Genomic DNA, 23952 nt, shown 5'->3' on the forward strand with positions numbered 1-23952 from the left:
TCTCGCCAGGAATGGAGTGAGACGTGCATTGCTCCGTCTCCGGGCCGCCGCCGCGATAATTTGCCTTCTTAAAGCGGCTCCGCGGCAGCGCCGGAGTTCTGATCGACACCCGAGTGGGGCTGAAGGCGAGGGGCACCCGGTGAGGGGCTCAGAGGTGCTGGCGGTACCGGAGGGCGCGGGACTCAGAGGTGGAGAAGGCCCGGAGATCGCTGTCCTGCCCGTCATTTTACCCGCCGAACGTCAACGGCCTATGGCGCCCGATACCTGAGGAGGGGGAGAGGTCGGAGACCCGGCGATCCGGGCAAACTGCTGTGAGCGGCCCTATCCTAGCCTCGGAATTACCTGGTGGTGCAGCGGGCTCCAGACCGCCTGGGATACAGGTTTCGGGGCCTCCGGGGGCGGAACCGCGGAGTAGCGGTCGCCATCTTCCTCCGGACTGGCCTCCCTTCCCGACTGGATTGATGGTTTGAGGCGAGCGCCGGAGCTGGGCCCTGGGAGAGTCCTCGGGGGCGTGAGTTGAGGCCTTGAATCTCGCTGGGAGCCTGCATCTGCCCCGAGCTGGCTGGGAGCAGTGTCCTGGAGCTCCCGCCTGTGCCCCTGTGATCGCTGGGGGCCTGCTGCGCTCCCGCCGGAGCCCTGGGTCGGCGCTGGGGACCTGAGGAGTGACCGGCAGCTGCTGAACTACCCGCGCTGGGCCTCGTGGCTGGCTCGAAGGGGGCAGGAGCCCGTGGACGCCCGACGACGGAGCTCTGCAGCGACGGCTAGCGCACAGTGAGTTGTTCCGGGGGGGGTGACCTGCTGGCCCCTAGACTGTTGCCCGCCTTGCCGGTACCGGGGTGTCCTGCGGGGGGACTTCGCACTCGCTGGGGAGGGGCCTGGACGGCCGGAAGATTCTGTGGGTCCCCTGATTGGACTTAAACGTGAGCAGAGACACTGGTGTTGACCTCGGGGCTTGGGGACTGCCTGCGCGCGGCTCATTGCGGGGACCCCACCGCCTGGGAAGTGTGTAGACGGGGCCTGTGGAGGGGCCCCTGGAAGCGAGAGGTTGCCGATCCGGGGTTTCTGACCTACTGCCCGCTTCCGCGCGCTTGGCGGTGCCTGCCTGGGGGTGGCCTGCCAGCCGGGGGAACTGACCTGCCTGGCGCGGTCTGACACAGGCCGGTGTACAGCATGACTCGCACGAAGCCTGGGAAAGAACCCCCGGCGACCAAGGACACCTCGGTCGCCGACCTATGGGGGAAGTCGGGCGCTAACTCGTCAGGAGGGGGAACCCCGGCGGAACCGGTCACGCAGTCCTTCATGGCAACATTCATGCAGGAACTCAAGACTGAAATTGGGTCCCTCCGCACGGAAGTCCAGGCCTGCGTCAAGGACCTTCGGAAGGAGGTAGGAGATCTGGGAGACCGCGTAGATGATATGGAAAAAACTCTGGACGCCCGCACAGAGGATCAGGAACACCTTTGGCAGCGCTTGGCGACCCTGGAGGAGCAACATGTTGAGCTCCAGATCAAGCAGGAAGATTTGGAAAATAGGGGGCGCCGAAACAACATTCGCATCAGGGGTGTTCCGATTGGGGCCGAAGGGGAGGATATAATGACATTTGTGGCGGACTTGCTTCAGGAGATCCGCGGGGATGACGATGCATCGCCGCCAGCTCTAGACCGAGCGCATAGGGTAGCAGGCCCACCTGGGAGACCTGGACTCATCCCTGACATTCTGACGAGGGTCCACTTCTTTGTGGAGAAAGAAGCGATTCTCAAAGCAGCCAGAGACAAGCCTGAAATTCGCTATAAAGGCGCGCCGGTTCAATTGTTCCAGGACCTGGCCTCTACGACCCTCAGACGTCGCAGGGACTTTCGGCCCATTACGGATAAGCTGCGAGAATTAAATATACGCTACCAGTGGGGCCACCCCTTCGCCCTCATCTTCCAGTGGGAATCCAAGCGCCGAGTGCTCCGCTCCTACCGGGAGGCGGCCCAGCTGCTCCAGATCCCGGACTCCCCTTCGGCCAGTCCGGCGCGGCGCAGAGCTGCTGATCGTGGGGCTCATCGGGGACCGCAGTGGTCCACGGTGCGTCGATCCCGGCGCCCCTCATCTCCGGCTGGCAGCAGATCATCAAGGGACAAACAGGACATTATCAAGCATATCAAATCCTTGGAAGGCGGCTCGCCGCTTATGGGCTCACAGGTATCGCCCCTCAAATGAGACTCCCTGGGGTGCTCAACTCCTGATTTAGCCTGCTCTTCGGCACGACACGACGACTCTACAGGAGAGGCGGTGGCCCGGAGCGGGCTTTTGGTTCTGTGATCTGTTGGCCGGGCGATGACAAACCCCCACGCCTATCCATGGGAGAGTGACATCTCTGGGACAGCTTGTGCCGCGAGGCCTGGCTACTCCTTAGACTGGATTAGGACATGTTGGCCAGGTTGGCCGGTTAAGACTGGATGTGGTTTTCTTTGGTTTTCCCCTTCCCTCCTTTCTCTCCTTCCTTGGTACCCCTGTGGCGGGGGGGGTGGGCGGGCGGGCGGGGGTATGAGAGGGATGCGGCATGCCGAGGGGTTCTGGGACTATGAATACTGAGCCGTGCTGGAAGGTCCTCTCCCTTAATGTGAAGGGGCTTAACTCGCCCAATAAGCGTCGCCAAGTGTGGCGTTACCTCTTGCTCCAGAACCCTGACCTCATTTTCTTACAGGAGACCCACCTTCTTAAGGCTGATGTGGCCCGTATGGCTCACCCTCGATACCCCCGACAGTTCTGGGCCTCGGCTACTACCAAGACGGCGGGGGTGGCCATCCTCTGCAGGGCGGGAATTACCCCGGGGGGTTCTAAGGTGCTACGGGACAGCGAAGGTAGATTCTTGAGGGTCAAGGTCATGAGGGGACATCGCACTCTCACCCTATGTAACCTCTATGCTCCCAATCAGGGCCAAGAATCTTTTCTACGCAGGCTGATCAAGGATCATTTAGAGCAGATTGACACGGATCTCATAGTTGGGGGGGACTTCAACTTGGTGTGGGATGCGGGGCTGGATCGCTGCGGGGGCGCCTTTCATGGGGTGGGGGCCATGTCTGCGGCAGTGAAGAATTCCCTCAGCGCCCTCAATTTAGTGGATGTTTGGCGCTACCATTCCCCAGGCTTGCGAGACTACACATATTATTCGCATGCGCACCGCTCCTACTCTCGTATAGACCTGCTGTTGGTCTCGCACTCCCTGCTTAAAGACACCATAACGGCAACACACTCCAGCATCTCTATCTCTGACCACGCCCACGTGGAACTGAGTCTCCGCGAGCGCTGCACTGGTCCCCCGCGACCAAGTCGGTGGAGGTTTCCAGACCACGTACTCCGGGACCCGGTAGACAGGGAGGAAGTGCAGGCCGCTATCCTAGCATACTTTGCGGACAACGACCTACCAGGGACTCCCCTTCCCCTCTTGTGGGATGCCTTTAAAGCCACCATAAGGGGCACCCTCACCGCTATTGCGGCCGCGAGAGCACGGGAGTCTCGCTTGTACGAGCACAAGCTCGAGAGGGAGGTCAAACTGCTGGAGAAGATGGATCAAGAAAGTCCGACGATGGCACGCAAACGCCGCCTGGCTATCCTTCGCGGCCAGCTCCGCACACACAGGACGAACAAGGCGGAGCGCGCCCTACTGGCGCTCAAGCAGCGCTACTATGCGGGCGGGGACAAGGTGGGAGCCGTGCTGGCACGACGCCTGTGTACGCGGGCGGCCAAGGCTCACATCGCTAAGTTGCAACGGGTGGACGGCTCCTGGGCCACCACGGAGTCGGCCAAGCTCCAAATGTTCCACGACTTCTACGCGGCGCTCTACACCGCTGACACCCCAGCGCCGGAGTTGATAGCATCTGCCATGGGGGACTGTGTCTGGGACTCGTTAAGTGAGCATCAGTCGGGCCTCCTCGAGGCTCCCATCACGTCGGAGGAAATGGCTGGAGCCTTGCGGGATCTTCCACTGGGTAAAGCGCCAGGCCCGGATGGGTTGCCGGTGTCCTTCTACCGTGCCTACTGGCCGCAACTCCAACCGTATCTTCTTCGCCTTTTCAACTCGTTTGATGAGGCAACGGGCCTGTCGACAGATATGGCTATGGCCGAAATCGCTCTTATCCCGAAACCCGGGAAAGATCATACTCTCTGCTCTTCCTACCGGCCTATTGCGCTGTTAAACAGCGACCTCAAGTTGTACACTAAACTATTGGCAAAACGGCTCAGTGTCCACATGCCCAATCTCATCGAGCCGGACCAGGTGGGGTTCATCCAACACCGCCAGGGGGCCGACAATGTGCGCCGCGTGGCGCACATCGTAGGAAAAGCCAAACACTGGGGGATACCGGCGTGCTTGCTCTCGCTTGACGCGGAGAAAGCGTTCGATCGGGTTGACTGGCTGTTCCTCCGGGAGGTTCTGAAGGCGAGTGGGTCTGGGCCCGAAGATGGTGGCGCGCATTATGGCCCCCTACATCTCGCCAGTGGCTAGGGTACGAGTGAACGGTCAGCTTACGCAGGCCTTCCCCATCTGTAGGGGTACCCGGCAGGGATGCCCCCTGTCCCCCCTACTGTTCGCCCTGGTGGTGGAACCCCTGGCCATCATGATACGCCGGTCCCCCGACATCCATGGTATCTCCCTTCGAGGGATGGAGCATAAGATTGCCCTCTTTCTCACCCTATCGGACCCGCTGCACTCCCTGCCGGCGGTCCACTTGCTGCTTCAAGAGTTTGAACGGGCGTCCGGGCTCAAAATCAACCATGCGAAATCTTGGGCCCTCAATTTAACGATCCCAGATGGGGACCTTGTGGCGCTCCGGTCCTGTGTTCCCTATCAATGGGCGACCGAGTCGGTGCGCTACCTCGGCCTGAATCTGACCCCGGACCTGGCCACTTGGACGCAGGCCAATTGGCAGGAGTATAAATGTTCGGTCCAGACGGACCTGCGTGCGTGGAAAGCCCTGCCGCTATCTTGGCTGGGTAGACTCAATACGGTGAAGATGCCCATCCTCCCAAAGATCTTGTACCTCTTCCAAACACTACCGACGCTGATCCCAGAACACCAGATTCAAGGGCTCCAACGCGGGCTGGTAGCGTTTATATGGGGTGGGAAGAAACCGCGTTTCTCTAACACGCTCCTGATGCTCCCCCGTGACAGGGGTGGCCTTGCGTGCCCGAATCTTCTTGAATACTATTGGGCATCGCATCTTCATTACGTCTTAGAATGGGGGGCGTGGGAGAGCGAAAAGGTGTGGTTCCACATGGATCGGGCAGTCACCTGCCGCCCTTTGTGGGATCATGCCTGGCTGCCTCGGGAGGTGCGCCATCGCAGCGCTTATTTGGCTGTCCCCACTCGAACGGTCCTGGAGATATGGGACAAGGTAGCGGTTCGCAGGGGTCTCACCTCCTTCCCATCTCCGCACACCCCAATTGCGCACAATCCGCAGTTCCCCCCTGCGTGTCGTCCGCCCTTCTTTGCCAATTGGACGGAGACTGGCTGTAGGACGATTGGGGACCTCTTCACAGGGGGGGGCTTTAAGTCTTTCGCACAATGCCAGCACGAATTTGGGCTGTCGGAGAACGACAAGTTCCAGTACATCCAGCTCCGACACTGGATCCAGGGCTCATCCCTGACGCAGGCGGCTACACGATCCTACACACCGTTCGAACAACTAGCACGGACTTTCGGCACGTATAAGGGGCTGATTTCGCGTATCTACCAGGTGTTGCAACACGCACAGCGGCCGGCTCCCCATCTATATCAGTTGAAGTGGCAGACCGTCTCTGGCTCGGGTGTAGGCCTGGGCAAAAATTTCGTTCCGTTCGCGGAAATTGCGATAATTTGACATTTTTGCGTTCCGCGGAGAGCGCGAAAATGTCAAAAATTCCGGTTTCCGCAGCTTGGCGATAATTTGTTTCTTGCTCACGCTGTAAAATGATACATTCTCGCGCGCGCGCGATCGCCTTACCTGAATCCCTGCGTTCGCCGACAAGTTTTCTTGATCCGGTCGCGTTCTCCATGAGATGTTGTATTGTTTTTAGCCATTTGCGCTGTCTCGCGACAGTTCGCGCCCGCAGTGACGTCATGCGTCGCGCGATCACGTCTTTCTTCTCGCGATCATGCACCGCGAGAACAACTCAAAACAAGATGGCCGCGCCCGCAAGCAACCACATGGGTAAGTTGGCGACCCGCAACCATGCAGAAAATCTCGCGAACATGCCGGAAAAAAACTTCCGCATCTTTGCGATATTTCTGCTTGTTTGCGATAATTTTAAACATTCTCGCGAGAATTTGCGAAGGTTAATTCCGCAAATTCCGCCCACCCCTACTCGGGTGTCACCCCCTCTCAATGGGTCAGGCTGTGGAGGGACATCCCTAAAATTCTACGCAGCATCCCTCAGCAGGAGTCAGCCTATAAGGTGATGACTCAATGGAATTATACCCCGGTTCGGCTCCAGAAGATGTTCCCTAAGACGTCTCCTCTCTGTTGGCGATGTACGCAAGCGCCGGGAGATTTCATACACATTTGGTGGACCTGTCCCCTCCTAGCGATCTTTTGGAAGGAGGTACTCAGTCATATCAAACGGGTGTTGGGGTACCCTCTGCCTGCGGATCCGCTGGTGGTTGTTCTGGGCCTCAGGCCAGTGGCTGTGAGAGCTATGACGGGGCGGGATCGGCACCTTAGCCTCCACATGTTGGGTGCCGCCAGACAGATGGTGGCGCTCTACTGGAAAAAGGCTGAGACGCCCTCTGTAAACGTTTGGTTTACCCGCTTGTGGCAGGTGGTGGCAATGGAGCTGCTCACAGCCCGTCTTCAATCCCGTGAGACTCAATATGAGAAACTCTGGAAGCCCCTGGTAGATCATTTAGGGCGGTTGGAGCATGCTCGGATGCAACCGCCGCGGCTGCGAGCCTTGAGGCTTTTTGAGGACGCTGTCTGCCCGGCGGATCCAGGACGCTTTTGGGGGTTGTCTGAGGACGGAATGGGGGGGCCTGATGCCGCCCCCCACCCCCATGGAGAGGGAACCCCGAACCTGCAAACTCGGGATCTGGCGGCCTCGGCAGATTAGCCTAGTGGTAGCGTTACTGACTTTTTCGCCTTCTGTCCCCCCTCGCCCTCCCCCCCTCCGCCTAGTCGGTGCCCTCCCTACCCTCCCACTGTTGTCTCACTTTCCCCTCAGTTAGTTGACCGCCTTATGGACACTCCTGGCATCAGGGACTGCCCCCGGGGTCCCGTGCATGATCACCTCATTACTGCCGCACCTGAAATGCCTGGGGGCTGGCTTTACGTAGACGTGGCTGGCCTGATAGCGGCTCTGCTTCCCCGTACCTTTTAGGTCCCTAGGGTTCGATGCTGGGCATTCAGGGATCACCACCCCGGTCTTAGCATACCGGCTGTGTGAGCATGGGTTGCTCGCTGCGAGGCGGGAATGGTGGGGCACTCACCCGGGGTTGGACAGTTTGGACAAAACTTTGCTTCCAAGGCCGGGGCCTCGGCGTATTTAATGCCATTATATATGAAACTTAGCAGCCAAGAGGGATTTCCAGATTTCAACACTCTGCAGGAACCTACCCCCGCTGTAAGGGTTGCTACTGCTGTGGGGTTTTGAATGGCGGGAGCGGGGGTCCCTTTACATGATGGAACTGCATGTGTGCTTGTGCTTAAGACATGGCATGTAATCTTGATCTTCCGGGCCTTCGCCCTTGGTTGTTTGAAGAAGGTTGCTGCCGGCCCTTGTGGTTGTAGGCGAATAAGCTGTGTATTGAAGCCGGAGTGTTCCATTCCATTTAATAAAACAAAAAGTTGTTTAAAAAAAAATAAAAAAAAAATATGTTGAATACAAAATAGAAATATATTTAATATTACATCTTTTTAAATATTTACTTTCCGGACGATACCTCTACAAAACACACAACCCACATCTAAATAAAAGAAATGTACTTGCACAATTAACATAATTAAAACAAATATTATTTATGAACATTTAAATCTAAATTCATCAAAATTAATTTACTTCATACCCTTTAAACTCCACAACACCAACATAAAATAAAACAAAAGAAAAAAAAACTAATAACACAAATTAATTAATATACAATTAAATATTTATTAGAATTTAACAAGTAATTAACAAATAAAATAGTTTAATCCCCTCCCTTTACCCTTTTAAATCCCACAACCTATACCGAAAAAAACATTTAATTAAACAAGTAACAAACTTAACTATCAATTAATTAATACTAACAAATAATTATTATCACAAAATAAATTACTTCCCACCCTTTCCCCCTCTAAACCCCAGAACACCCTTTAAAAGAAATAATTACACAATTTACACAATTAATCATCAATTTATTAATATTAATTAACAACCAATTATTAATAAGTTAAAAATAAACGACTTCCCACTTTTTACCCCTATAACCCCACACCAATCAAAAATTAATTTCTCAATTTACATAACTATTTATTATTGATTAACAACTTATTAATAATTAGTTAGAGATAAATTACTTACCACCATTTATACCTATAACCCCACAACCCTCACCTAAAAATATATTAACAGAATTATCAATTAATTAATTATTTGATTAATTAACGACAAATTATTAATAATTTAAAATAAATTCCTTCCCACCCTTGACCCCTATGAACACCACAACCCGCAAAAACATTTACATAAAAAAATTATTAACACAATTATCAAAATTAACTATCAATTAAATAAATAATATTAATAAAAAAATAATCATGACTTTATTATAATTAAATTACTTCCCACCCTATACACCTATAGACCCACAAGCCGCTACAGAACTAAAAAACACATTTAATTAAATTTAATTTCATAACTAATAAAAATGTAACTAATATAGTAAGAGACATAAACAATAATTAAACAAAAAAAGTCAGATACATTTAAAATATTTACTAAAATAAATAAAAATAATAAAAAATCGATATTTTAAACAATATTTTTACAAACGATATTAATGAATTCTATATTTTTAAAATCGATATTACTTACCTTCATATCGACAACGATATTCTTGTATTTGATATTTCCATTCCACAATATTTCTCACTAGATAGTATTGTAGTTCAAATTTTTTGCCTCAATATTCTTTCTCATTTCTGAAGCGCTTTGAGAGGGACAGGTGCTTTTACTGTCATCTGCCAGGGCATAGGAATGGTGCAGCAGCCTTTCCCAAGGAAATCAATCACCAGCGGTTACTCTATAGTAGGCCTAGGCAAAATGTAAATTACACCAGCGTAATTTGTTTAATTTGGGGAATTTCATTTTACGCTTGTATTGTGAAATTCCTGAAATTATGCCATTATGCACTTAAAGTAATTATGCGCCATTAATGGTGAAAATTGTGACCGAAACACCCCCATTGTTGTAAAAGTTTACCGCAAACACATGTGAACAACAGAATGTGAGTGACTGTTCTTTACAGTGCTTTCTTTAAATGCATCCTCGCATCATAAATTGACATGAAGATACATTTCATGCCAAAATATAGTGCAAAATGACAGATTTGCATTTCCAATTATTATGCATCTTTTTGCCAAAAATGCACATAATTATGTGGAAGCAAATTATGCGAATTTCTCACACCTCTACTCTTGGGGGAGGCACACTAGGCACACTAGCCTCCCCCCTAGAGTAGGGGTGTGCGAAATTTGCATAATTCTAGGAGGAGGTTATTCCCAATAGGAGAAGGTAGATAATGCTCTAGTGTCCCTTTATAGGGAGGTGGACCTAGCAAGTAATCTGGTGATCACTGAGAGTTCCAGGAAGCATTTCCAGAGGTTCACAGTAAATGAGATCTATGTAATTGCTCTGTGGATACTTGTGACAACCAAACCCTAGTAGCAAAAAGGCTGGTCCCCTCGAACAGTACCTCCAGAGAGAGGCCTTTAGGGTAAGGAATGTCAATGGGGTTGGGGTGAGTGTGACCGCCCAATGGCCATGATCTCTTTAGAGTGCAGCGGGAGAGTTTCCCAGAAAAGTTAGATGTAAGCCCACAGGTGAGAGAAGAGCCAGGAGGGATGGCCACACAGGGCCACACACATTTCTGGGGGTACTGTCCCTAAACTGAGTGTACAGTAGCCCCACAGAAGAACAAAGGGTAATAGAGGAATGTAATTTAACAGTGGAAAGATCAGGGGGTCAGGGATTACCTTCTCTGATAGGAGAGAACCCCAGGATTGGTACCCGTGAGGCCATTTATGTCCTGGAGGTGCTGCCTGCACTGTCATAGCAACAGACGACATGAACCTTGGCCAAGGAAGACCCCTACATGACATGCATAGTGTGTGACCCTTACGGCTCATGCTCAGTCCCAGGGTTCAGACCATGAGATGACAGAAGTGAGAATGAAAGGAGAGCATCTGCAATCTGAAGTTCTAGCCCCCCATTCTTAAAAACCAAAGAGGTAAAGGGACATCAGGAGCTAGTGGGCAACTCCTTGCCAGCTCGATGTAAAGTGAGGCCTACCCCAAACACATCATGGAAGCATCCATCAGACAGTGAATGGCCAGTGGCCTAGTTCTTGACACTGCCAGGTGTCAGTGATTTCTGTTGATGTCTTCGTGGGCAGATCTGGCCATAAGTTGGGAACAGAAGTCTGATGAAGGGGCAGAATGGGCCACATAACCTGATTGCCCATTGTGGTAATGTTTGCATGCTGGGATGTATCCATTAGTAAGCTAAGGTTAGTTGTCCCATAGATAGGGTCTGCAGGTGAGAACAAGGGTTCCCCATTTACAGGATTAGTGACTAGAGCAGATATTCACAAAGGGGTTCTAGTAGGTTCAAAGGGTCTTAGAACAGACGTGCCACTGTAGAGGCAGTGAATTGTCCACGTTGTATTGCCTATGCAGGGAAGTCTATCAAGAGAATGATTAGTCTGCATTAGCTCTTGGCTGAGGGGGACCGCAATAGGAAATCTACCTTTACTGCATGGTCATCCCAGATATAACTTTTTCTAGACACTATTTTTGTTGGACTAAGAATTCTGCACTGTTACCACAGTTGAACAGGAGTAAAGTGCCTGTGCTCACCCTTTAAATATTGTCAATTTGGCATTAGGGTTGGGCAGTAAACTCCACTCTGCAGATGGAGTTCGCGGAGTTATGCCAATCCACGCTCCATTCGAGCGTGGAGTTTGGCAAACACTTCACAATCTGCTGAGCGGTGGAGTTTACTGGCGCCAACCTTGCCCAATCAAATCAATTCTATTGCTGTCTTATTTCTTTCTGCTGGTTTGGCTTTGTTTTTGAAGGAAAGCAGCTTGTTTTATTCTCCAGAGTCGGAAAACTGCTCTAGCAGCAGTCACGCCACCACAGTGCACTGTCCTCAGAGCCTGGCTCACCGCTTCTGAGGTAGCAATGGGCAGGCTTTCGGGGTTAATACTGCAATGCTTGACACTGGCTGGTGGGGCTCTGACAGCCGCCTACGCGCTTACAAGTATGTTCTGCTGTGCTGTCCTTAAGGGTGCTCTGCCGCTGTGGTGTCAGGGACCCGGGCCTGGCAAGGTGAGCTGCCGGAGCATCAATGTGAGTCCCTCTTCTCCCCCTGCTGCGATGATTCCACTACCAATGTGTGCTGCTTTCTGTTCCATAGACCACACCATGTACTATACACCCAGGGTGAATCCGAGTACTTGGGGTATCATTAAGAGGGAACGCCCGCCATAAGGGCGGGGGTCCCGTGGGGGCATTTAGGATGCGCCCGCCACAGTGACGGGCGCATACGTCATATTTAACATTGCGGCACCCGCCGCAATGCTAAAAATGCATGTCGCACATTCCAATGCACAACGTGACAGGCACCGCACGGTGCCTGCCACGTTGTCTATTGAAATGCAGGGGGGTACCATAGGTACGCCCCATGTGCACCCCCCAGAGTCCGTGGGTGCTCGCAGCGGGCCCCCGCAAGCAATTCCCGCATGCCTTTCCGTGGCAGCAATGCCGCCACGGAAAAGCATGTTTCTGCACCCACAGTAATATGGCTGGCGGTGTCTCACAGATACCGCCACCATATTAAACTCTTTTCCGCCCGGTTGACTTGTTGACCGGGCGGAAAAGCGGCGGACGGTCTTTCCGTCTGCCATGGTCCCCATAGTAATATGGGGGGGGAAATGGGTGGCGGGCGGGGACAGATCTCGGGTGGATTGCCATCACCATGCGGGTGGTGGCGATCTGCCCAAGATCCTAATGGGCCTCTTAGTCTTTTGGGGGTAACATTCTGCACAGCTTTAAGATCCCTAGGCAGCTGCACATTAGGAAGAAGGATTGGACTCTGGTGAGTCTCTGATCCGTGGGGGTTTCATGTTTTATATGAGTGAGTGCCAATTTTTGTTGTACTTCTAAGTATCTATTCTTGCTCTTTAAAAATCAATGTTATGGCTGTACCACAGCGTTTAATTTTACTGGCAGTAGCAGTTTCTTTCATTCCTAGTGCAGGCCCCGGATGAGAGGTGATGAAGATGGAACGATAATTCCTGACATAGGTATTTACTTAGAAAGAACCCTGTAGTATGTCCAGTTACTATTGAGGATATAACAGCGATCGAATACTACATGTCACATCTCTTATCAGCTAACAGTAACAAGCTGCTCTGTCACAACTCCGCCTGCGGAACTCTGCAGAATCTATCTGGCTACTCTGCGCAATACTGCGGAGTGAACCTATACGAGCTCCGCCCAGGCCTATTTGGCATACCCCTAATTGACTAATTTAACTTGCCTATCCACCCGTGGATTGCTGCACATATTGTGCATTCCACATTGTTTCCAGTCCTTTAAATTAGGGGTGGGCAGAAAATTCCCCTCTGCTGGCCGAGTTCACGGAGTTTTGCCCACTCCACACTATGTGAGTATTAGGCACTTCCAGCAAAACTCTGCCAAGTGCAGCATCATCAAATTTGTTTCTCTCGTGAATGACAATTTTCATCCCCTAGCCGCGATTTCCAGGCACTAGAATGCCTCAAAGCAAGGTTTTCTCAAAGCAGGCGGTTGCAACGGTTCGTGTTGAGAGAACTGCTGCTCGAATAGAAAATCTACTCGAGTGGCAGAAAGAAGCAGGGCCCTCTAGCATGCCGCGTGGCCCCATTTGCACTGATTTTACAGTGCAGAACAAGCTTCCAGGCCTAAAAATCAGTGCAAGCAGCACAATATGCCGAATTCCGCCCTCTTGCAGAACTCCACGAAATCTTGTGGAATTTTTATGTAACTCTGCAGAATTCCACTGAGTGAAACTCCACGAGCTCCGCCCACCCTTACTTTAAAGTATACATAGAATGGGGATTGCTTACACCTAGAGGGCTATTTGTCTTTAACCCCATAGATGCATTGCATACTGAAAATAATTGTCCTATTATTTGTTTTTGTAGCTTTGTAGTCCTTCAATATGTTGTAGTGAGGGCTCAAAATACAGGCCACACCTATAGGTTTTACCTATGTGTCAGACCTGTCAGCCTTCGGGTGGTCTTCCCCCAGACTTTTTGTCTTACTCCTCCCATTTCTGCTGATCTCATTTTTGTTGGCTGTAGGACTCTGTGCACTTTACCACTGCTAAGCAGTGCTAAAGTGCAAGATCCCACTCCTTAAAACATGGTAGCATTGGCTTACAACCAAATATCACATTTAATATACTTATACGTCTCTAGTAAAGTGGTACTACATATACCCAGGGCCTGTAAATTAAATGCTACTAATGGGCCTACAGCAGTAATTGTACCTCTCACTTAAGTAACCTGTCAAACATGCCTCAGGCCTGCCATTGCAGCCTGTGTGTGCAGTCTGAAACTGCCAGTTCGACCTCACAAGATACATCTCTTGCCAGGCCTCAACTTTTCCTTTTAATACATATAAGCCACCCCAAGGTTAGGCCCTAAACAGCCCATAGGGCAGAGTGCAGGGTATTAAAAAAGTTGGGCATGTACTTTAAACTTCTACATGTTATGTTATGTTATTGGAGCTTGTAGTGTGCACGAATACTCCAAGGAGTGTCCCGGCGTGAGCCTTGAGAGGGGAAGAAGGGCCGGATAAATAAAAAGAAAACGTTTTCAGTCTTTTTTTGAAGAGAGTTGAGTCCTGGGTGCTGAGAAGAGCAAATGGAAGCAAATTCCAAGCCCAAGCAGCCCTGAAAGCAAGAGAGCTGCCACCCATTCTCTTAAGAAGAAAGCAAGGTATGTGGACTAGGAGCAGAGAGGCTGAACGAAGTTGTCTAGCGGGACTGTAGAACATGAAATGTTTCCTTAAATAAATTGGACCGGGAGCATGCAGGGCACGATGCGCCAGAACCAGGGCTTTAAACGTAACTATTTTGGCCACAGGCAGCCAGTGAAGTATGCGCAGATGCTGTCTTACACTGTCTCTTAGTGGGATGTTACAAAGAAGCCTGGCCGCAGCATTCTGGACTACCTGCAGTCTGTTAAGCAGGTAGCCTGGTAAGCCGACGTACAAGGCGTTGGCAAAGTTGATACGTGAGAATATCAGGGTCCGAGTAACTGTTTCCTTGGCTGCCCTAGGGAGGAGTGGGAGAACTTTTCCAAGGGATTTGAGTATCCCAAAGCAGTTCCCAGCAAGCTTCTTGATCTGAGAGAAAAAGACATGTTCTCTTCAAACGAAATCCCAAGATTCTCATGAGGCAGGCATGGGATATTCAGACGGCCAGAATGCTTCCCTAAACTGGGGGGACACACCCAAAAAGGAGGATATCGGTTTATTCCTTGTTGCATTTTAGTTGCGCAGAGGAAAGCCATTAGAAGACTGCTGTCAGACTGTTTTTTGCCGAGGAAGTGGAGCACTTGGATTTTCCCCAAGTAAACAGAAGCTGTGTATCATCAGCCTATGCAATAATTTTGGCTCCAATCTCTTCAGCCAACTGAATTAAGGGAGTGACGTATGTTAAAAAGAAGGGGCTCAAAGAGGACCCCTGCGGCCCCCCAGTAATCACCATCTGAGGAGGGGAAGAGAACTGGACTGTATCAGCTGTGAGCCTTGCCCCCCAAGTGACACCGCCCCAGTCAGTCCTGGACCCTTGGAAGTGAGCCTAAAGGTTCTCTGCCAGCCCAGTCATGGTATCTTGGGCAGAACCGATACAGTGTGATGCATTTCCTTGCAGCTCTGCATTGGAACTGGCACTGCATGATGCATCCCTGATGCAGGACTTTGCATCACAAAACTTTCTCTATGGCATCCTCTGCGACAATGCAGTACACTGCAAGCCCTGTCGAAGGCTTCATCCGAACTGGAAGTGCGCAACATATTTCCAACGCAGGACCTCACAATGCAGCCAAACTACTCTTCTGCGTGACGCATCCTCAACGTCGGATATAGCAACACCCCACGACCAGGATTTTGTTTAAAGTACTTTGTTCAGCTGACTTAACTTGGTCCCTGTATCCAGCCTGTACTTCATCGCGGTCGGCCAGAACTTGTAACTCTGTCTCAGTCCACAGTTGGTGCTTTGTGCTTTTAGGCACTATTTTCACTTAAATCTTTAAAACTATATATCTTAGGTTTACTGATTGGGTTTATATTGTTTTGGTCTCAAATAATTCATTACATTTTACTCTATAATTCTAAATGGGTGTGGAATTTTTTTTGAGTTGTTTTTACACTTTTTTATTGTTTGAAGTGCTGCATAAATACTTTACACATTGAATCTAAGCTAAGCCTGACTGATTGTATGCCAAGCTACCAGAGAGTTAAGCACGGGTTAATTTGAGGCTACTTGTGACTTCACCCTGACACGAATTGTGGTTGCTGCTTGTGCATGATTTTATCTCCCTCAACCAGTAATTGATTTCCTACATTGGTGTTTAGTGTTGAGGATTAAGACTTGTTTGCGCAGTGCAATGCAGTGACATTCTGTTACACTAAAAACCCAGATAAATAATTTGATATCAATTGCAGTTTTTTAAAATTCTCCTTGAATTGGTATTTTTTTATTTTTCCATATTCACTCTCATTCTAGCTAACTGTCTTCTGTGACCATAGCTGCACAAATTGAATTTGAGCTAATCAGCCATGAGATCTACACTGTGGTTGAGCTCAAGGAGTTCTGTAAAGAAAGAAGACTTCACCCCAAGTGGGACGGGTATGCTCAGACGTGAGTTCCGTGCTCTCCATGCCACTGGAATCAAGCTATCCTTGCTGAAGAGGGGTGAAACCCCGAAACCGGTCCTAGGATGCTTGTTTCCGGTCCAGGGAGGACCTGGCTTGGCAGTTCGAACTGTACTATTCCCATGAGGCACAGGGTCAAGACTGATTTGCATATGGCCAGGTCTAAACTGGGGAGGCATGGTGAGCAAAAGAATGATGGATTTAACCCAGATCTCTTGACTGGGGGTGAATGTTTTGATTTGTTCTGCATTCCGTCCATCAATAGTTCTTTTTGCATTTACCACCCTGAGATACAGCATACAGGGGAGGGGGATGTCTTGCCTCTAGAATTGGAGATCACTCCCAGAGTGAAATATAATGTGTCCTCCTAAGGTCTGCACCCAGAGGAGCTGTGGACAGGAACGCTAACAGGGTGCTTAGGCAGCAGGTGGCCAAACTTAAGATGGTGGCAGGACAAAAGAAGGCTGAGAGAGCCTTGGAGGAAAAGAAACTACTTCTGGCTCATGAAGTGAGGATGAGAGAGCTGGAATTTAAGGAAAGGCAAAAAGATTACAGCAGCAATTATGGCAGCACACCTGCAGGGGGACAGGAAAGCCCACATATCTAAAGATCTGGTGCCCAGATTTTTGGTAGGTGATAGCATTACGCCCATGAGGAAGCCCTTAAGATGCACAGGGTCTCAGAACAATATTGGTTGGCCTCACTCGGGAAACACATGCCTTCAGTGGAGAGGGATGTCTTACTTACACTGGAGGTGGGGGACCAGATGAGGTACACGCCCATGAACGCCATCCTTATCACCAAGTTTGGGCTCAGCCCAGAAAAATCCAACATTAGGTTCAGGGATAGTCAAGGGTTGTAGAACCAGTCATGGGAGGATTTCCTGGATTGTTGCAGAAAGGTACTAAATAGTTGAGTGCAGGACAGAAACTTTGATGATTTTACTGGGTTGTTTAGTCTGATACTGAGAGAGCACATGCTCAATATCTATTTTACAGAGCTGCGCCATCACCTGATTGATAGTAAGCTCACTGATCCCAGGGAGCTTGCAAAGGAGGCAGACCTCTGGGTCATCACCAGAGTGTCCAAGAAGATATCTGGGGGGTGGGGGTGTATCACCAGAAGTATGGTCAGGGGTCCTACCAGAGGAAAGGGGGGAGAAAAACTTAAAAATAAAGATTTCTCTAAAGGCCCCAAAATAATCCCCAAGGGAATAACAGTAACCAGTCCCAGTCTGAGTGTAAAGGAAACGGGCTTTATGGTAAACAGGAAGGGAGGTTAATCCCCCAACATACTGAGTGTTGCAAACATGGGCACTCCAGGGGAGACACCAAAAGTCCCAAAAGGACACAGACCTCAGACACCTGGGGTGGAGGTGGTCCCAGTTAACATAGGGGGAGAACAGAGTTTACATTAGTGCCCTTTGGGGATAGAGAGATGGTGCCAAAAGCCCATTTGCCTTCCAATGCTTCCAAGTAAAGTCAGTGGGTCACCATCAATGGGTGAAGGGTGGTGGCTCTGAGAGACACAGGGGCAAGTGTGACTACTTTGAAGTGTCATATGATGTCCTCAGAGTAGGTAATCTGTAATACATTCCACCAGGTCAAGTCACAAACAATTGTGGGAGTCACTTCCCAGGGGCTCTTGTTCCCTTTTGAGTGGGGGGGATCTGTGGTGTGATCTCTAGTTCTCTAAAGGTAGATGTGAGCACTGCCATGGCTGTAGATTGTCTGTCAGGCAATGACCTAGAGCACACTGTCTGGAAGGAAGTGGAGCTCAGGTCAAACCTGGAGATGTTAGACTTGCCTGAATGGGCCTGGTTGACCAAAAGGTCCATGGCTGCCCAAAAAGGGAGACAAGATATCTGGAGCCTAAAAGAATGGCCCAGGAAGCTGCCAAGAAGAAGAAGGGAAGGGGTAAGCGGGCATGAGAAAGCAGTCCTGACAGTACCACAGTACCGGGTAGTGAGACACCTGAGGATGCACCCCTGAGCTTACTGCGGAGGATATTGCCACCGTGAGAGACCTGCCTGAGATTGCTGGAAGGCAATATGAGGGTGGGCCCACTCTGGAAGAATTCTGGAAGGTGCAGAAAGAGCGCCCAAATCTAGAGGGCTTTAGGTGGCAAACTGAAGCCCAGGAGCAGGTGACACCTCTGACGATCACCTTATCTATTGGGAGAATGACCTCCTGCAGAGTGAGCCTAAGGTTCATGGACCTGGTGCAGCCCATGTGCTGATGGTCCCCCAGTGTTACAGGGCCTTCCTACTGGAGTTGGCTCATGATATACCCCTGGCAGGACAAGACCTTTATCAGGCTAGTCCCCCACATATATTGGCCCCAGATCAAGACAGCCTCAGATACATTTTGTAGGTCTTGTCTCACCTGGAAGGCCAGAGGGAAAACAGGGTCAAAGCTGAAGGCTCTCCTGGTTCCCTTGGAGTGATAGAGCCTTCCAACAGTCTCTGTCCTGCCCAATTTTGCTGGTTCCCAAGGCTGCTCCACTGGGTGCCATCCAAAAACTTAGGTTCTGTGTGGACTGCCAGTGACTCAATTTTGTTACCAAGACTGACGCTCACCCCATCCCCTGAGCTGATGAGCTCATCGACAGGCTTGTCGCTACCAAGCTCCGCAGTACTTTTGATCTTACATCAGGGTACTGCTTTGACTGAGGGGTCAGAAGAGAGGTCTCCCTTTAAAACCTCAGAGGGCCACTTCCAGTTCAGAGTAATACCCTTTGGCATAAAGAATGCCCCTTACACCTTCCAGAAGTTGATGAACAGGGTCCTGTCTGGGAAGAAAGCATTATGTGCTGCCTACTTACATGACTTAGCTATCTTCAGTCCCACCTGTGAGAAACATTTGTTTCACTTCCATTAGGTGCTTAAGGCCCTGCAGCAGGCTGGCCGGTCTATCAAGGCCAGCAATTGTCAGATAGGGCATGGTTCCGTGGTACATCTGGGCCACATGGTGGTTGGGGGTAATGTGCATCCCCTCCAGGCCAAGACTGAGTCTAAACATTATATTATACAAACCTCCCACTTGATCTCTATTTCTTTAACACATGGGCTAAATCTGCTCCACTGGGCTATCTATATTATGAGACATTATATATACACAACATCATCTTTTTATTCAAAACCATTTCTATTGATTTTTTCTAAAGATTGTATACTTCTTTTCATTTGTGATATCAAAAAGGATTTTTTTAAGCATATATATCAATAAAAAATATTTTTTCCATATTTTTCCTTTTGTACATTTTATTGATAGACAAACATTTCTATATTTCTTTACACATGAGATGTAGTTGTCTTTACTAGACCCCTATATATATATATATATATGTATACCACACAACCAAAACACTATCAGATCCTCATTCATAATCAATCAATCTATTCACACTAGCAACCAACCCTAAAGCACATAAACATCCTGGTCAGAAGGGGACAAAGATGTTCTGGGTCTTCATGACTGTGTTGTGGGCTAGGCGCATAAAACTGTGTCGACGCGCGTTTCAGTGCAATAAGCCTTTTGATGACCACCTTCCTTAGGACCTTCCAAAGTCATGAATTTTCAACAAATGGTAGGGTTACGATAGCATGCAATGTGCAAGAATTTCTTCAAACACTGTTACTTGATGTTGCCCAATATTATGGCATATCTCAATATCAGATAAAGATCTCTTGTTTATCAATGGGTTGAATTACACCTATATTGTGCTTACTTTGGTGACAAACACCACTAATCCTTCTCACTACAAGGTGAGTATTCATCCAGTTTTTATGAATAACTTGCAGCACCACCTTTAGGCCGAAATCAATACCGTTTATATGTCTTTATCCAATGTGCACTAGGTGTGTATACTGGCAAAATCCATAATTTCGCATTCTGCATATGGCATTCACAAAAGGTTTTTAAACGCTCCAGTTTTCATTGTTTATATCATGGCAATAATTCTCCTCAGTACGACTCGCAAATTTCAAAGAGACCAGGATGCTGTGCAGCAACCTGAGACTATACTGGCCTGGCAATTCCTCAAAAGTCAGATTGAAGTGAGGGCCTTCATTGGCCTCACAGGAAGTTTGTAAAGGAATATGGCACAATTGCTGCCCCCTTAACTGAGCTGACCTCACAAACGCAGCCCAAAAAGGTGATCTGGACAGAGACCTGTCAAAAAGCCTCCTACACATTCAAGGAGGCCGTGCATATAGCACCTGTGCAATAGACACCCCACTTCTCCAAGGAGTTATTTGTTCAGACACTTCAGAGCATGGCATAGTGGCTGTCTTAGCACAGTTAAATGAAGAGGGCCTAGACCAACTGGTAGCCTTCATTAGCAGGATATGACTTCTCTGGGAACAGAGGTGGAGTGCTATTAAGAGATGCCTTTGCTGTGGTCTGAGCACTGAAGAAGCAGAGACCGTACCTATTTGTGGAGTCACTTCTGGGTTCAGACTGACCATAGATCCTTTGGAAAGCTCATACAAAAGAGGAGTGAAAATCTCAATAAGTTGAGGTGGCCCATCTCCCTACAGGGAATGGACTTTATGGTGGAACACCATCCTGGGTGAGACCCCACCAATGCTGATGGTCTATCCAGATTTGTCTGCCTTAATGATGAGAACTCCCAGGAGTTTGTGTAGTTCTCCCCTCTTTCAGTTGGGGGGCACATGTTAGACCTGTCAGCGTTAGGGTGGTCTTCCACAAAACCTTTTGCTTTACTCCTCCATTTTTCTGATCTAATTAGTATTGGCCTTAGGACTCTGTGCACTTTATAGTGTTATAGTGCATGTCCATGCGCTCATTCCCTAAAATATGGTAGCATTGGCTTACACCCAATTAGCACACTTTATAATTGGTACTACATGTACCCAGTACCTGTAAATTAAATGCTACTAGTGGGCCTGCAGCGCTAATTGTGCCACCCACTTAAGTAGACTGTCAAACAAGTCAAAGGCCTCCCACTACAGAGTGTGTGTGCAGGTTTAAACTGCCATTTCTACCTGACAAGATTAACGTCTTGTCAGGGCTAAACCTTCCTTTTTGAAACATATTAGCCACCCCTAGGGTGGTCCCTAAAAATCTCATAAGGCAGGGTGCAGTGTATTTAAAAAATTGGATGTGTATCTTAAACTTTTACATGTCCTGGTAATAAAAAACCCTTACATTTGTTTTTCACTGCTGCAAGGCCTACCTCTCCCATAGGATAATATTGGAGTACCTTATTACATTTAATAAGAGGTAACCATTAATTGGGAGTAGGTAGGAATATTGCATTTGGTATCTAAAGAACTATAATTTTAAACACCCTTCAATGGCCAAGTTGATGGACGGAGTGCTGAAACTTTATAAAAGATCTGTGATTCGGGGTGAATGTATGATTTGTTCGGTATTCTGTCCATCATTTGTACTTTTTACTTGTGGAAAGTTAGGGCCCTATTCACAGAACTAACTTAAGACAAAATCCTAAACTTACTACCATTTTGGTATTCACAGAAGGCACTTACTCATTTCGGTATTCACAGAAGTTAGGAGTCCTAACTTTAGGACTCCTAAATGCCTTCTGTGAATACCGAAAGTCTTAAAATTAGGATTTTTCACAATTTAGTAGTAGTATAGTTAGGACTCCTAACTTTAGGACTCCTAAATGCCTTCTGTGAATACCGAAAGCCTTAAAATTTGGATTTTTCTCCGTTTAGTAGTAGTAAAGTTAGGAGTCCTAACTTTAAGACTTTCGGTATTCACAGAAGGCATTTAGGAGTCCTAAAGTTAGGACTACTAACTTCTGTGAATACCGAAATGAGTAAGTGTCTTCTGTGAATACCAAAATGAGTAAGTGCCTTCTGTGAATACGAAAATGATAGTAAGTTTAGGATTTTGTCTTAAGTTAGTTCTGTGAATCGGGCCCTTGGTGTTTTCTTGTCCCAACCATTTGGTGCCTGTAGCCTGTATCCTGGGTCACATAACTAGGTGTAGCTGGCAGTTGGTCTTTCTATATTGCTCCCAGATAGAGAGACAAAAAGGGAATAGCTGTTGGCAAGATGGGCCATCTCTGACTTGATGATCGGGAGGAGCTGTAACCTAGCACACATGCACATTGCAAAAGCTCTGCCTGCACACTCACAAATCGTTTCACACTAGTCTTTTGCCCCCCAAGACAAGCTGAGGACAGGGAGGCTGGAAATTCTAAACACCTTTGGGGGTGGAAACCTCCAGAACCTTCCCCTACTTCAAAGCTGGCACCAAGTGTAAATATTGGACCCTCAGACCCAACTCTTCAGTGCACCTCTGAACCTATGGAAGACTCAAAAGGACTGCTCTGCTGCAATACTGCAAGAAAGAATGCTACCCTGCTAGTCTGCTGTTCTGGTGCCTGCTGCCCTACTTCATGAGTGAAGAGGACCAGACCTCATATTGAACCCAGGGCCACCTGAGTGACTCCATGGGCTAGTTGGCTAGCCTCCTGATCGGAGCCTCAGTAATAGAAAATCCTCAAACCACCATGAACCTATCACATGGACTCTGCTTGCTGTGAGTCATGCCCCCCAAGTAGTGCCACCCCCGTCCTGGACCTTTGGAACTGAGCCTAAAGGTGCTTTGCCTTTCCAGTTGTGTCTCTTTGGCAGAACTGATGCAGAGTGATGCATTTTCTCGTAGATCCAAATCAGAACAGCCACTGAGCCACTCTTCCTCGATGCAGAACCTTGCATTGCAGTCTGGAGCTCGTCAGAACTGCCGCTGTGCGACGCATCCCTGTCGCAGGACTTTGTATCACAAGATTTCATCTACAGTATCCTTGACGATGATGCAGGACCTCATATTGTAAGCCCCATCACTGGCGGCATCCTAACTGCTGCTGTGTGATACATCTTCGATGGAGGACCTCACATCACAGCCACAAGCTTCTCTGAACCCAGGATCTCTCAATGCTCCGCAACCAGGTTTTTAGGTACTTTTTTCAGTGGGCCTTACCTGCTCCCTGTATCTGGCCCATGCTGCATTGCATTCAGCCATAATTTTTTACTTTGTTCGGCGTGACCAAATAACCACAGTTGGCACTTTGTGCTTTTAGGCACTATTTTCGCAGACATGTTGTGAATTGCATATCTTCGGTTCTACTGATTGAATTTGTGTTGTTTTAATCTCAAAATAATGCATTGGATATTACTCTATTCCTCTAAATTAGAGTGGGATGTTTCTTGTGTTGTGTTTTCACTTTGTTACTGTTTGAAGTGCTGCATAAATACTTTACATATTGCCTCTAAGGTAAGCCTTACTTCTTTTGTGCCAAGCTTTCATAGGGTTAAGGACAGGTTAATTTGGGGTTGCTTGTGACTGCACCCTGATAGGAATTGTGGCTGCTGCTAGAGTAGGGTTTCACCCCCTCCAGCAGTAACCCAATGTCCCACACTATATATTCAAACTATTACATCAATAGACAAAGTGCAAGGTCCTTTGTTGATGGGAGGGAACTGACCAGACACCCTAGAGCTCCGACTAATATTGATACTTGGACACTGGTATTTATGATATATGCCAATATAATGTGTAAAATGACACCTACGTGTTGTGTGGCATTGTTTAAGTACTTGAATGTTGTAAGAATGTCTTGTGTTAACTTTGGTGGACTGGCATGTTTGAGAGATGATGAAGAATTCCAGTCTAAAAGAAGTGTGAATCCATACAAGTCATGGGGGAGTTAGAACATCGATCTGTGGCTGCAGTATAAGACCCCGACAAGGACCATGCAACATTTACACACAGCAAGCTGGGTGCCACTGTAGTATTTGCACTTTCCA

This window comes from Triturus cristatus, chromosome 3_2, assembly GCF_964204655.1.
Source record: "Triturus cristatus chromosome 3_2, aTriCri1.1, whole genome shotgun sequence".
NCBI classification, from domain to species: Eukaryota; Metazoa; Chordata; class Amphibia; order Caudata; family Salamandridae; genus Triturus; species Triturus cristatus.